A 14,083-nucleotide genomic window follows, 5' to 3' on the forward strand; every position below is an offset into this window, starting at 1 on the left:
CTCAAAAGAGAGCCTCATTTTCATTTTGAAGGAGAAGTTCTGAAAGTACATTGGATTTTGCTAAGTATGGACTGGAATTCCAAAAGGCACACATTATAGTACAATTTCAATGTCCATCTATAATTTCCTGGCTATGGTAGTGGATAAAGGTTTATCTGGGCTGACGCAGAGTGTTACACATTCTTCTAATAAATGGGAAAAGTAAGGTTAGAGAATAGTATTGCATAAATATGTATGTACACATAGTTTTTCTGAGGGTTAACAAGAAGTACCTGTTTTCTTCTGGAGGAACGAACTTTAATGTTGGAGGGAGAATTTTACCTTTATTTTATACTCTGCTGTAGTACAATATTGCAATGCATGATGATGTGAGACAAAATATGAATACTTATTGGGTCTTTGATATTAAGGAATTATTTTTAATTTTTCTTAGGTGTGACAAAGGTATTGATTATGTTTTAAAATTTGTAATTTAGAGATACACATATAAATATTTACAGATCAAATATTTGTAGGTATTAGCCTAAAAATAATATGAAAGGGGTGGTGGGTAAGGGGTATAATAGGTGACTTAGATAAAATAAGATCATTCAGCAGTTAAGTAAGATTGAAGCTAGGTTATGGTTACATGGAAGTTCATTACACTACTCTACTTTTGCATATATTTCAAATTGTCCATGATAAAAAGTTTTAGGAAATAACTTTTAACTTATTGAACATTGCAATACGTAATATCTATTCAGATCAAATTTTGTTTCAATTCCATGCTTTATTATTGCATTAAATTTGGGGAATGCAATGATATAAGTCTTCATGGTCCTAGTCCTCATGTTGTTTATAACTTAAAGGGGAAAACAAACAATTAGCAACCCCCTGCCCCCCCAAAAAAATTATGAGATGTGGCGAGGAGGGCCTTATAAACCATGTTGAGTTTGGGTTTGGTCCTGAAAAATAATGAGAAGCCATTTCAGTGTTTTAATCAGAGAAAAGTATTATCAGTTGTCTCCATATTATTCACTCTAACATGAGGAACTGATTGAAAAAGGGCTAAATAGTTGAGGAGTGCGATCAGTTACAAGGTTATTATCGTCTAGGCTTATATTGATGGAAGTTTGTAATATAAAGCATGAGCAGAGGAGGAAAAGTCAGCAAAGAAACTGAAAAGAAATGGTGGGTGAATAAGTGTGATGTCATAAAGCTAGAGGATGTGGTCTCAGGAGTCCAATACCAACCAGGGGTTAGGTAGGATGATTATTTATTGCCTAAACCACGTAAGCCATAATGGTGTATGATCTTGCCATTCCATCCCTCTTCTCAGAAACACGCAATGGCTTCCCATGGCGCCTAAGAACAATCTGCCCTCCTTGTGGCATTCAAGGCTCTGGTCTCATCTCACTGTGTATCTCTTTATGCACTGTATGCTCAGGACACACGGGTTGGATTTGATGGGATAAGTTGAGAAATTTTAAAACTTCTTGCTTTGGAAAACACTGCCCAGGCTGGGCATAATTATCCTTCTTTATCAAAATTTCTCATCCTTGTAAATCTTAGCCCAAACACCAACTCCCCCATTATCATCCCTAGTCTATCCATTTCTTCTTCCTGTGTGCCCCAAGTACATTAACTAGACCGCAGTTTTGCACTTAGGTAATTACTTCACTGTGGCTTTATGCAGTTGACAGTGGTTTTCCTATCTTCTCCCCAACTAAGTTAGAAACCTCTTGAGATCCAATAATGTATTAATTCAACTTTAACTTCTTTGATTACCTTACCTATCTTCCTTGATTACTTAACCAATACATATTTATTGGAATAAAATGATTTATCTCCTTTTGTGCATATTACAACAAAATCTAGAGTAATGATAATGTTTCCACAGAAAAATTTGAGTTTAGCTTAAATGCTCAACCATGTTATGAACATTTGTGATAACTTTAAGATAATGACAGGGCAAATTTGAGTGCATAAAATTCTTTATTTAGAACAATAAAGTATGTGTATATATAATGTAATTTCAAATTCAAACCTGTATAAAAAAGGGTCAGGACATAAACCTATTTTAAAAAGTACACATACAGTACATACACATACACATCACATTTTACAACCTTTTTTATTTAATTAAACTTCAGTCATAATAAAACTATAGAATAATGTTGACATACATTTATATTACAATATGCAAACTCCAATCTATGACTGAACTAGCAATATATCTGTGCATCCATCTAAATGTCTGAATACTTTAAGTCCATTGATTTAAAAAATAGTGGCAAGTGGACACTATAATCACACATTAATCCTTAGAATATAGGAGAATAGGGTATTTTGATTGGAAATTTTTATTTAGTGAGTCATAGCTCAGAAATCAAGTAACTGAAAATACTATGGTTTTTAGTTTAAACAATTTTATTTTTAAAAACAACATAATTAAGATGTAATTGGAGACGGCGGTTATAAATACATATACAATGCTTAGGAAACATTTTAGGATCAAGAATATCCATTTTAATATGGATTATTTCAAAACAGTATCTTGTTAGGAAATGAAAGAACCATTATTTTATCTTTACAGACAAAGGCATTTCCAGCAACACCATAAACTGTGTGATCAAACACCACAAATAAAGTGGTTGGAATTTCAATCTGAATGTTTATATTTTAATGCCAATTTCAGAATAATACTGTTTCAAAACAAGCTGGCTTTCTTTAAAATTCTTATCCCACTTTCCAATTCAACTGAAATATATTCCAACTTGAAATATAATTTATGGTTTACCCATCTCCAAATGGATTCTAAAGTATCTTTTTGCAGTTAACAACTTTATAAGCATCTTACATTTTCTGCTCTTAGCTTTTAAGAAAATGAGAGCATTTAAATGCTTAATTTGGTATACTTCCAAATGTTACACACATCTTATCTTTTCCTGGGTAAAATGTACTCTTGGTTTTCATTCTTCAGAGGTGATCCAAAAATGTTTATTTAAGCAAAGGAAAAAGCCATCTCTTGTGTAAGTGGTTATCCGACTCACCCTACAGGAGACTGATTTTCACTTTTACGAATGGACCCTATTTACATTACAAACAAGAACAGCCATAGCTTTTTATGTTCAAATTGCTTACTCACAGAGATCAGAGTTGGATATTTTATATGTGATAGTTTCAGCTCTATTTTATCATCTTTGTCAGTCACATATCAATAGGTTTCTCTCATACCTATGGTATGACCTGACTTCACCATATAGATAAATAAAAATTGAGAGCCAAAGAAGGGCAGTGATTTACCAATACCTGTTAATGGCAGAGTGGAAGCTCCCGACAATTTTTCCTAACATCCATCCCACTATGTCAAACTGCCTTCTTGAAAAATATATTTCCTAGTTAAATTAGTATAGGTAGGGAATGGCTAAAAGCCCCATACTGGAATTACATTTTGAAACCAGAACCTAGCTTCAGAAAAACATTAAGAAATATCCATGAATTCTGAATGGATTTTTCTATTAATTTAAAACTTCATTTGTATTAGAATACCAAAATATGCCACAAAGTTTCTCCAAAGTACTTTAATTCTTACTAAAAGCAGATATTTCATTGTGAACATACTTTATCATACATTGTCATTTTTCACATAGTTAATCCTTTTCAAAGAGAATAGGGTACTTGTTCTATTAAAGTATTGAAAAAAATAACTTGTTTCTGACTCATTAGAAACCGGCTGTGTGGTAAGCACATCAGATTATAATACAAAATCCAGCAACGCTTTGATATCACAGGGCAGGCACCGTTTATCAGTGCCAGTTTCTCTATAGATTTGGGTTCTACCACAGAGGTACAAAGCTTAATTATACTTTATACTAAAGTATAATTTAGAATCTGCAGACTTCTGAAACCAGTTTAAAAGACAATTTTGAAACATTACAAAAGAGAACTATCAGATACATGGCACCAATTTAAAAGGTGATTTTACAGTTTAAGATGTCAGTTGTGAGTTTTCCATGATTTATAAAGGATGTTCAGAACACATATTGGATAAAATAAAGCAAAGACATGTATGTATATATATTTTTTAATCTCCAAGTAGATATGACAGTTCATTCCCAAGCAACTACCAACCAAAGTAATGTTCAGCATTTTTCTATTGTTTGTGTATTTTACTGAATTTTAGTGTTTTAAAAATTGGTAATCCACACAACTCTCAATGAACCAATACATTTAATTAGGCAGAATACATCTCCCTTCGCCTACCATGCCAGATTTCATAACTTGCTGAATTTGTTTATTTAACTCTATCGATTAGGACCATGTCCTTGTGTGTTAAAACCCAGCTACCAGCTTTGAGAACAAAAGTACATCTATTATACTCTAAAGCTCATTAAGCAGCATTTTTACATACTTACAAAAACTGAACCCATTGCTGAAACAAACTATTAGATTGAGAAGTATCAATCTTCTCAATCGACACATGACCTACACACATACTCATGTTAATCTATGTCTATTTTCTTCAAAACAATCAATATCACACACTGAGACAGGTCCTTTCAGCCATTAAATTGATCTCTGGTTTTATTATATATAATCAGTTGTACCATGGGATATTTGAGGGACTGAATAAATTAATGCAGCTTCCCAAAGCATCTGGGTTGTATCTTAGAGACATGACTAGTGTTTGAGGAACCACAGCACTTTAGAGAAGGGATCGTAGAAATCATCTGAGCTCTTTGGTATAAAAAAGAGCAAAGGCCACTTACTAGAGTTGTATTTGAATTAGCTTTGAACATAAGCTAAAATCCAACTCTACTAGAAATTCTTGGACTTTTGAAAACAAAGGAAAGATAGCAGTTTTTCATGCCCTTCTCTATCACTGCATTGAAAATAGTCATGTGACGGTGATAGACATGGCAATGATGCTATCACAAGGATCAAGTTAGAATGGAAAGCTTTGGATTCCTTTATGTGTACGTTTGTGATATATTAAAAGAATCTTGATCAAAATAAGCCAAAAGAAATCATTCTTTGACCTTAGTCAGATGTTCCTTTGAAATAAAAAAAAATTGGCAAGGGAAATTCACTTAATGTCTTACAAGTTCTGGTTTAAAAATGCAATGTCCATCTTGGGAATTCCTGTCAAGTTCACTCAATATGACAAAAACGCTGTCGCATATTTTAATAGCAAACTGACATGCGTAACTACATAAAGCTTTCTTTTTATTTTTAATTCATAAACCTTAATGAATACAGAGTGCCTGATTTTAAATAATGGATCCTTTAAACAGATAATGGTGATTATACTATAAATAAAGTTTCCTGATTCCCTGCATTCTTGAAAAAGCCAAGTCACCTAGTTTTCAACACCCATATTAGCATGTGAGTGTGGTTATCTAACCATAGATACTAAATATCATAATTTATATTTACTCTCTCCCACAGCAGAAATTGAAAATGCGGCCTCCATACATTCAGTGATTTCTCCTAAGTCCCTTTACGTAACTCTGTAATAGTTTTAGAATAGAAACATTTCGTAATATAATTTGCAAGCACAATTTGTACACGCCATAGTGGTCAAGGGCAAAGGCTGACTTCACCAGGGGTGCCAGATGCCCTCCTCGGCAGACTGTTCTGCTGGAGTGTCCACAGCTTCTTCATGTGATGACTCTTTCGGAGTCTCTCCTCTGCAAAGGCATCACTGGTGTAATTCAGTACTGGCTGCCCTGCATGACTAAAGTCAGACAACCATGTCCATTTGTCTAGTGGGATACGGTTGAGCACACTCTGTGTCAGAAAGAGACCAAGCTCAGACCCATATCATTCATTGATCAGCAGCTGTAAGACTGACTTGCGCCTACTCCCACCCTCTTTTCCCACCGCTTTCTAAATGAACAGTGGCTGATGCTATTGAGTTTTTGTTTTTTGAATTTTTTCTAGATCCCTTTGGTAAAAATGATGACCCCCCCACTATCCAGGCTGAAATCTACTTGCAGAGACCAAGATAACTATGAACTGCAGGTTGTAACTGTAAAATAAAGCTATGTGGTTTTTCAACAATTAGACGTTTCTGGAGGCATGCAAAACGGTATGTGCAGTCTGGGACACGTGCTTTCTCTCCCAACATCAGCTGCAAGTTCTAATTGAGACCACAAATCCCCCAGGTCCTTAAAATAGAGTCCTGCTCCGTGCAAGTTCTTCTTTACAGATGATTAATTCAGTGCCAGTTTCACAGTAAAACACTTTGTTCCAATTTCTGAATCATCCACATAGTCATGGGTAGCAAGAACAGATAAAGATGCGGTCTGTCACTCCAGACAGAATAGGAATTTGTTTAAAGCTGCTTCATTTATGAAGCAAACGTGAACTGTTACCCGCCTAGAGAAGAAAAAAGAGAGATTATAGCATATCTGCTTTCTGCCTTCTTTTCATTCTCAGTAGCTGAATTCATATGACTACAGAATGAGTAATAGATTTACAATGTATGCTTCCCTTAAACAGCCTAAAATAACTTGACAAATGTTTCCTAGATGCAGTGATCAGTCACTCGCTGATCTCCCTAGTAACATTTCACATAATCTGAAATGACCTTACTGTTTACTGAGTGTCTCTTCCCATTAGAATGTAAGCCCCATGAGGACATAGAGCTTTTGTTTATCTTTTTCACTGCTGTACTCCAACACCTAGAACAGTGCCTGGTACAAAATAGATATGGGTGTCCCTGCTTTTTCAAAGTTCCCTTTATACCACTTTGCTTTTACAAAAGACCTACTTTAGTACCTGTTTTTTTTTTTTTTTTAACATCTTTATTGGAGTATAATTGCTTTACAATGGTGTGTTAGTTTCTGCTTTATAACTAGTACCTGTTTTCGACAAACGAAAGAAATCCAAAGAGGATTTTTGCTTTTATGAAAAAAGGCAAAAAGAGACCGTCGCATTCAGGGTTTGTTCTGCAGTGAGCCTACAGAGGCAGCGTGCACCGCCAGCAGTGAGAGTGGCACCGCCAAGTTCCTTCCCCGGAACTACACTTAGCATCTCAGCATAAAGCCACCATAGCTTTGAATTGTGTCTATGAGCATCTGTGCTTTACATCGATTTATTTTATGCATCCCATTAGCAAGATGTATCCTAAGGTGATTGCTTCTTTGCTTTAAGCCATTTTGGTTGAAGACAGGTTTCATTGGAATGCTCTACTTTTGCATAGCGCTGGAGGGGGCCACTTGTACTCAACAAATATTTCTTGAACATAGAGTGGATGAATGAATACTCTGTGGCTTTCATACCCCCAGGCACACCACAAATTATCTCCATTTCTGATAAGAGGGTTATCAATCTATGTAGCCTTGAATTTCTCTAACAAGGCTAGAAGAGGTTGTAAACAGGTGGTGAGGGGAGAGGGTCTGAAGAACAATGGCGGTGTTCAGAGTGGAGAAGTGGAGATTGATGGAGTGGCATGAAAGAGATATCTGGGACAGGTGGAGAGGCTGATCAGAGGCCACCCACAAATGACAGCCTCCTAGCCACAGATCAGTGCCAGTATCCTGACTGTCTAGCCAGGTTCTAGCAATCACTTCTCCCAACTGAGGAAATAGCAGCAGTAAGATCTCCTTTAGTACTGTCAGCCAAAAAAAGAAAGATAGAAATCCTGGCACCACATCCTGACAAAGCCTATGGGGAAGTTCATTTGGCTGCAGCACAGCTTACTGTACTTGGTGAAGCATGAAAGCCAGACTCTGTTTTAGTTTTTCAGTGCTTGTGTTAAACCACTGAGCTATGGACTCAGCTTTCAGATTTTTCAACTTTCAAGTGAAGTATTTGTACTTCCTTACCTTTTTTTTTTTTTTTAAATTATAGGCAGCATTTGCATGCTATCTTTAATCACAACCCCTAAATAAATATGTATTTTGCATTTAGTTTCTTCCCTACTCTTTTCCTATTTTGTCCTTATTTATCAATCCCAGAACCAGAGATCACTGGTTTTAAAATGTTTGATATCATTACATAGACTATATATAAAACTTTATAGTATGAGTGATAAGAAGTACAGTGTTTTTTTCCAGTAATATGCTAAATGTATATTACTCTAATGTAATATATAAAACGTATGCAATCATTAAATGTAGTATATTGAAAATGTAAATATATAAAATGTAATAATATACTAAAAAGCATATTACATGACAATTTACCAAACAGAGAACTCTACAAAATAGAAAACCTGTATTTAGGAAAGCAGAATTAAATACTGAAGGAAAAATTAACAGGCATTAAGAGCAAATTTCAGAAATGCAAATTACCTAGCAGATATTTTAAAAATAAAACTTGGTTAGAAAAGCAGAAGGAAATCACAAAAAAGCAAAATATATATATATATTTTTAAAAAGCTACAAATAACTTGAAACTCTAAACTTAAGCGTAGAGAAGCAAGATTGGAAATCTATTCTGATTATGTCTTTGGATCATTTAGCAAAGAAAACAAACTTAAAAGCCAACAACTGGTTTCCCATAGAACGAAACTACCATTTTTATAATACCGTGGATTCTGGCAACAACCTCATGAAATAAATAGGGTGAGTGTTATTATCCCCTCATTACGTTTAAAGAATCAGGGGTTAAAAGACAACTGACTCATCCAGGAACCTACAGCTAGTTAAGGTGCAGATTAGACCCAAGTCTAATCCCTTCTAATCCTCTGCATCACAATGTATCTACAGAGAGCAAGCTCCAAACCAAAGCCTTCAAAGCTCTAGAAATTCTTAGGAAATATGTGGTAAAGAGTCAAAGATCTGGCCATTGGTAACCAACCATTATTGAGTCCTGTGCAATAAATGTCCCAGCATAACTTGCCCTCATCCCTATTCCAGTTCTAGGATCGACTTTCTTCTGCCTTAGATCTACTGGAAACTTGCAGGTTGTGTTTCTTTAATGAATCTCTCCACCAGCCTAATTATAATAAGAATTACTTTCTAGGGACTTCCCTGGTGGCCCAGGGGTTAAGAATCCTCCTGCCAATGCAGGGGACACGGGTTCGAGCCCTAGTCCGGGAAGACCCCACATGCCACGGAGCAACTAAGCCCGTGTGCCACAACTACTGAGCCTGTGCTCTAGAGCCCACGAGCCACAACTACTGAGCCTGCATGCCACAACTACTGAAGCCCGCACGCCTAGAGCCTGTGCTCTGCAACAAGAGAAGCCACTGCAATGGGAAGCCCGTGCACCACAACGAAGACCCAACACAGCCAAAAATAAATAAATAAAATAAATTAAAAAAAAAAAAAAAAAAGAATCTTTCTACACTTACCATGCTGGGATAAGTCCCTAAACATCGCCATCTCAGTATCTACAAACTCATGCTATTTACCGTCAACCAAACTGGGCCTTCTCCGTGATTACACGGTCCTTTTCCCAAGGTCTCAATTAAAATTCTTTGTGGATGACTTCCCAATCCTAAATCTATTATTTCCAGCCCTTACTGTACTCTGAATTTCCAGTGAAGCATATTTGGCCACTGGTTAATAACTACTAACGGCTCCTTCTCCCATTTTTTTCTAACGGCACTGCCATCTGGTTAGTCCCATAGGCTCCAAATCATCCCTGATTACTGCCTGTGATGTCAAGCCTCACATCCCATCAGGAACTAGGACTTATTGATTCTTTCACTGCAGTGACTCCAAAATGGCCTATGCTTTCCTATTTCCATGGCTGTGACCCTAGTTCAGGTTGTCATTCTCTCACATCTGTTTTGAAGATTGGCCTCCTAAGTGGACTCCTTGACTCCAGGTCACCACGCCCATCCATCTGGCCACACCAACGTCTGATTACTTTCCTAAACCTCTGCTTTGATTGTATTACTCACGTCTTTTCTAAACCCTCCAACAACTCCTTATATTACTCAATAGAGTGTAAGCCCTGTACTTGGAATTCAGATCCTGTTTCAAACTGATGCCCATCCTTTCTCAGCATTTCAACCCTTTCTGTGTACTTCTACTGGAGTCCAGCTGTACAAACTCTTGAACACAGTCTGTACTTTTGGCTCCCTGATTTAACTTATGCCATTTGCAGTATCTGGATTTACCCCTTCCCTATTGCCAGTAAAATTTTAGCAATCATCCAAGATCCAGTTCCATACAAATGCCACCTCCATCACCCATACAATAAAGCCTTCCTCTGAGTGATTTCTCTCCCCTGTTAAATAAGACAATTGTATATGGGTGGTACAATTCTATGGGATGCCATCTGTACCATTCATTATCTAGAGCTATGTTCAGGGCACATTCTGTACAACCATATGCAGTGGCTTTGCCTTTGATTCCTTATTGCATTTCTTTGTCAGCTCCTTTTGTTGTTTTTTAACCAAAAGCTCCTTTAGTCTGTTTTAAAAAAGGTTATTATGCATATGTCTTATCTCCTTTTGTAGGCCATAAGCGATTTGAGGACAGAACTAGGTTATATTAAGCTTTGCATCCAACAATGCACCCACTAGAGCTTGTTGGTGTCACATTTGTGGTTAGAATGAAGAGTAAAATTGTGCTATGATCTACTCTATTTCTTTCTCTTAAACTGTGCTACACGCAACCCAATAAATGAAAAATCCTTCTGGGATGCCACATACGTATACTTGTCATCAGCTAGTTGACTAAGTACATTTTTAACTTTTCGCAGAGATAATTTCACGTTTGATGTCAAATAAACACAGCTCTTGTATATTTTCTCTTAGAGGCAACTTCTTTTGTTTCTGGTTCATTATCTACATTCCTTCCTTGTATTTAAAATATCAAATCCTCCTCTTCATTTTCCAATTATAGGTTGGAGAACTATTCCATATGTTTTCTATTCTAGTGTTCCAATATTTGTCCTGGTTTAATTTGTTTTAGTTCGTGAAACTTCTATTTCAGGGAGAAATCCTTGCCACAAACCTGAGTCATTCCTTATATTATTTTCCCCTTTTTTTCTTAAGCAAGAAAATGACTATAATCCAAATTATATCCAATTTTTAAAATATATAATTACAACTCCACATTTCATTTCTATCTTGGTACTTTTTACTACTGTTCTTCTTATTTCTTGGCATATTTCCTCTCCTACCATGTCATAGTCTGTTCTCCCAAGCCTTTCCCTCCACCACATCCCTTTCCCCAAATTATACTCAAATTTCCTTGGCAGGTTTTACCAAACCTCTGTTGGTACAAGGAACAGGCTTTCTCTATACAATGCGTACTCAATAAATGGTTACAAATGATACATATATATTTTGACTTCGGGGGTTGCAGATTCATGATAATGAGCTGCTTCTTTTTTCTTCCTTTTATCTATCTTGCCCTCAGTATTTGAATTCTTATTTACTTCTACCTACACACGTCTATTTTTGTTTTTACTCCATAAATTTTATTCTCACATTACTGCAATTCTCTGAGGTATTCATCCATCTCTCCATTCATTTATTCAACAGATACATTCATCACTTGCATGTGCAAAGTGTAAACTATATAGTTTAATGGGATTCCAAAATGAAATTCAGAAACCAATCCTGTCCTCTAAGAGCTTATGGTTTAGAAGAGGACACAAAACGTCTACGTAAGTGGCTGTGAGTAAGTAATGTCTATGTAAGTAACGGTAACTAATACCATATTAATATTGTATAAAATGTAATACAAAATATAATTAGAGGGTCATAAAAGAGAGATGAATTTCATTTGGGAAGGCAGCTTTTTGGAGGTGGTGGTTCTGAACTGAGCCTTGAGAGAGCTTTGCAGAGATGGTGAGGAATAAGGTCATCTATTTTACACCAACTCCTCAATGATATGTGATGAGTTTATTTCTAAACAATTTGGGGCTTCTTTAACCTGTCTGATTTCATTCGTTTAATTATATGAGTAATATTTCAGATTTTAAGAAAAATAATTTAGCCATTTCCCATATGACTGTATTCCCCCTTGCTGTACATACTTTGCTGTCCTACTGACCAAAATCAGCAAATTAAACACACACATACACATACAAGATAAAAATAAACCTTACTGCACTTTTTAAAAGATTGTTTTAAAACATTTTATTGCAGTAAGAACACTTAACACAAGATCTACCCTCTGAACACAGTTTTAAATACACAATGTAGCTTTTTTTTAACTCTAAGCATTATGTTGTAGAGCAGGTCTCTACACCGTATTTGTCTTGCAAAACAAAAACAACCTTAAAAAAAAAAAGGCCACTTCAGCAGAACTATCTTCCTTACTACTTGGTGAGATTTTCATTTAGGGTTTATTTATTCACTCAGTCACTTCTTCAACAGACATTTATTGAGCGCCTACAATGCTTAGGCAACAAGTGAGGTACTTGTGAGGAGATACAGCAAGAACCAGACAGCCTCAGTTCCTGTCCTTGTATGTTCCCTGACTAGTATGTGTAAGTTGCTTGACTACAGCTGCTTTAAAATGCCATCTTTCTTTCTCCTAGACAAGTGCCCTGGGCTTTTCCATCATAATCCATTTCCCAAATGTCACAGGACAAATGCCACAATTAAACACCACATCACCTATGTGCCAAAACAGGATGCCAGTGATGCCATCCAAAAGCAAACCACAGAGAACATTACTTGAGCCTTTAAGGTTCAATGAACCATTTAATGTGTAGTTGGTGGATGTCTGGCTTAAGGGAACTGAAACAGCAGACGGGGAAAAAACAGTAGGTTTGTACTGGGATTGGAGGTCAAAGAAATATGTTTCTTGGAATAACAATGATTTCAGCTTGGGGAATACTGCACCTGAAAATAAAAAGGGTCAAGGGAAGGGTTTATTCCTTTACAGTGTTTGACAGGAAACATGAGCCTAGAGAGAGCTAGGATGGGAGCAGAAGAAAGAAAGGGTGCTATTCATGCTCCAGAGGTGGTGATCAAGGGCATGATTCAAGGCAAAAATGAAGTCTGTATAATAGCAGGGTTAAAGTGTTAGAGGCATATGCGACATAATTACTATTATTATACGATGTTATTTTGGGTTGTTGAAAAAGGATGTTTGATAAAAGTGAGTTCCTGGAGGAGACAAGAGGCTCTGTGACCCAGTTTCCCTGGGGAAGGTTCAATCTAGAGAGAGATCTCTGAATCTGGGACAGAAGGGAAAGCTGGAAGGACAGTGACCTGTAAGGAAAAGGTGACGCTCACCAGAGACCATGTCTATAATAATCGGGCGAGTAAATGATCCTCTAACCGCGAGGGAGTGCAGGGGAAGAACTGAAGATTTAGGAAGATGAAAGAACACTCATACACCACTGTAATAAATGGGGGCTCAGGAGCAGAACAGAATTAACAGTGAGTTGGCAGAAGTACAAATGGGAAGAGCATGCATGACGTTGGATCAGGTTAGTGCCATTCAGGGTGCTCCCTGCACCGCGTCTGCAGCTTGGGAGTTGAGAAAGTAGACAGGAGAGGGGAGAGGAGGTATAAACATCAGCGCTCTCTGGTCATGTTTTCCTAGTCTCCCTTCTCCCCAGGCCCTTCACAGACCCACACAATCCCAACAGGTTATCTGTCCCCGGTTTATATTCAGTGTGTCCTGGGCTCTGGCCCGTGATGAGGCACAAGTATTACCAGTCATGTGGCAAGTGGCACTTTACCTTGACAATTCCCCTCTCCTACTGTATGGGATTTTGACCTTTTCTCCTTTTCCTTAAAATAGCAGGGCAATGTTTTTGATTTTTGCTTGTTTCAGCATTTAACACATGAGATACTTTTCCTATCATGTTATAGTAATCACACCTAATTGAAATTGATTTTATTTATTCTTCCTCTATTAATAATATTTTATTTTAGTCCTACTTTGACCCTTGTCTAATTTATTTTCTGGCCTCAAAAATAGGAAACACTCAGAAATTCCCTGGTGGCCCAGTGGTTAGGACTCCATGCTTTCACTGAAGGCGCGGGTTCAACCCCTGGTTGGGGAACTAAGATCCCCCAAGTCCCAGTGGCACAGCCAAAAAAAAAAAAAAAAAATTGGGAAACACTCAACTGTTAATGCTTTGTATATCTCCCATACAAGATGAATCCACTAAACTGGAATAATACTGCTTGCCTTTCAAAACTTGAGAATGCACAATTCAATTATGT

General features: G+C 36.8%; 1 protein-coding gene across 3 annotated transcripts in view; it reads right to left on the reverse strand.

Moving 5' to 3' along the window:
• Positions 1-1,955: 1,955 nt before the first annotated feature.
• Positions 1,956-14,083, reverse strand: part of KITLG (KIT ligand) — an 88,395-nt gene continuing 76,267 nt past the window's right edge. For 2 of the 3 annotated variants that reach the window (XM_036866491.1, XM_036866492.1), the window contains exon 9: positions 1,964-6,363. The gene's annotated coding sequence lies outside the window, so the exon portion shown is untranslated. Of the gene's footprint in view, positions 6,364-14,083 lie in introns of all 3 variants that reach the window. The other variant, XM_036866490.1, reaches the window with a different exon arrangement.

The sequence above is a fragment of the Balaenoptera musculus genome, chromosome 10, assembly GCF_009873245.2.
Source record: "Balaenoptera musculus isolate JJ_BM4_2016_0621 chromosome 10, mBalMus1.pri.v3, whole genome shotgun sequence".
Taxonomy (NCBI): domain Eukaryota; kingdom Metazoa; phylum Chordata; class Mammalia; order Artiodactyla; family Balaenopteridae; genus Balaenoptera; species Balaenoptera musculus.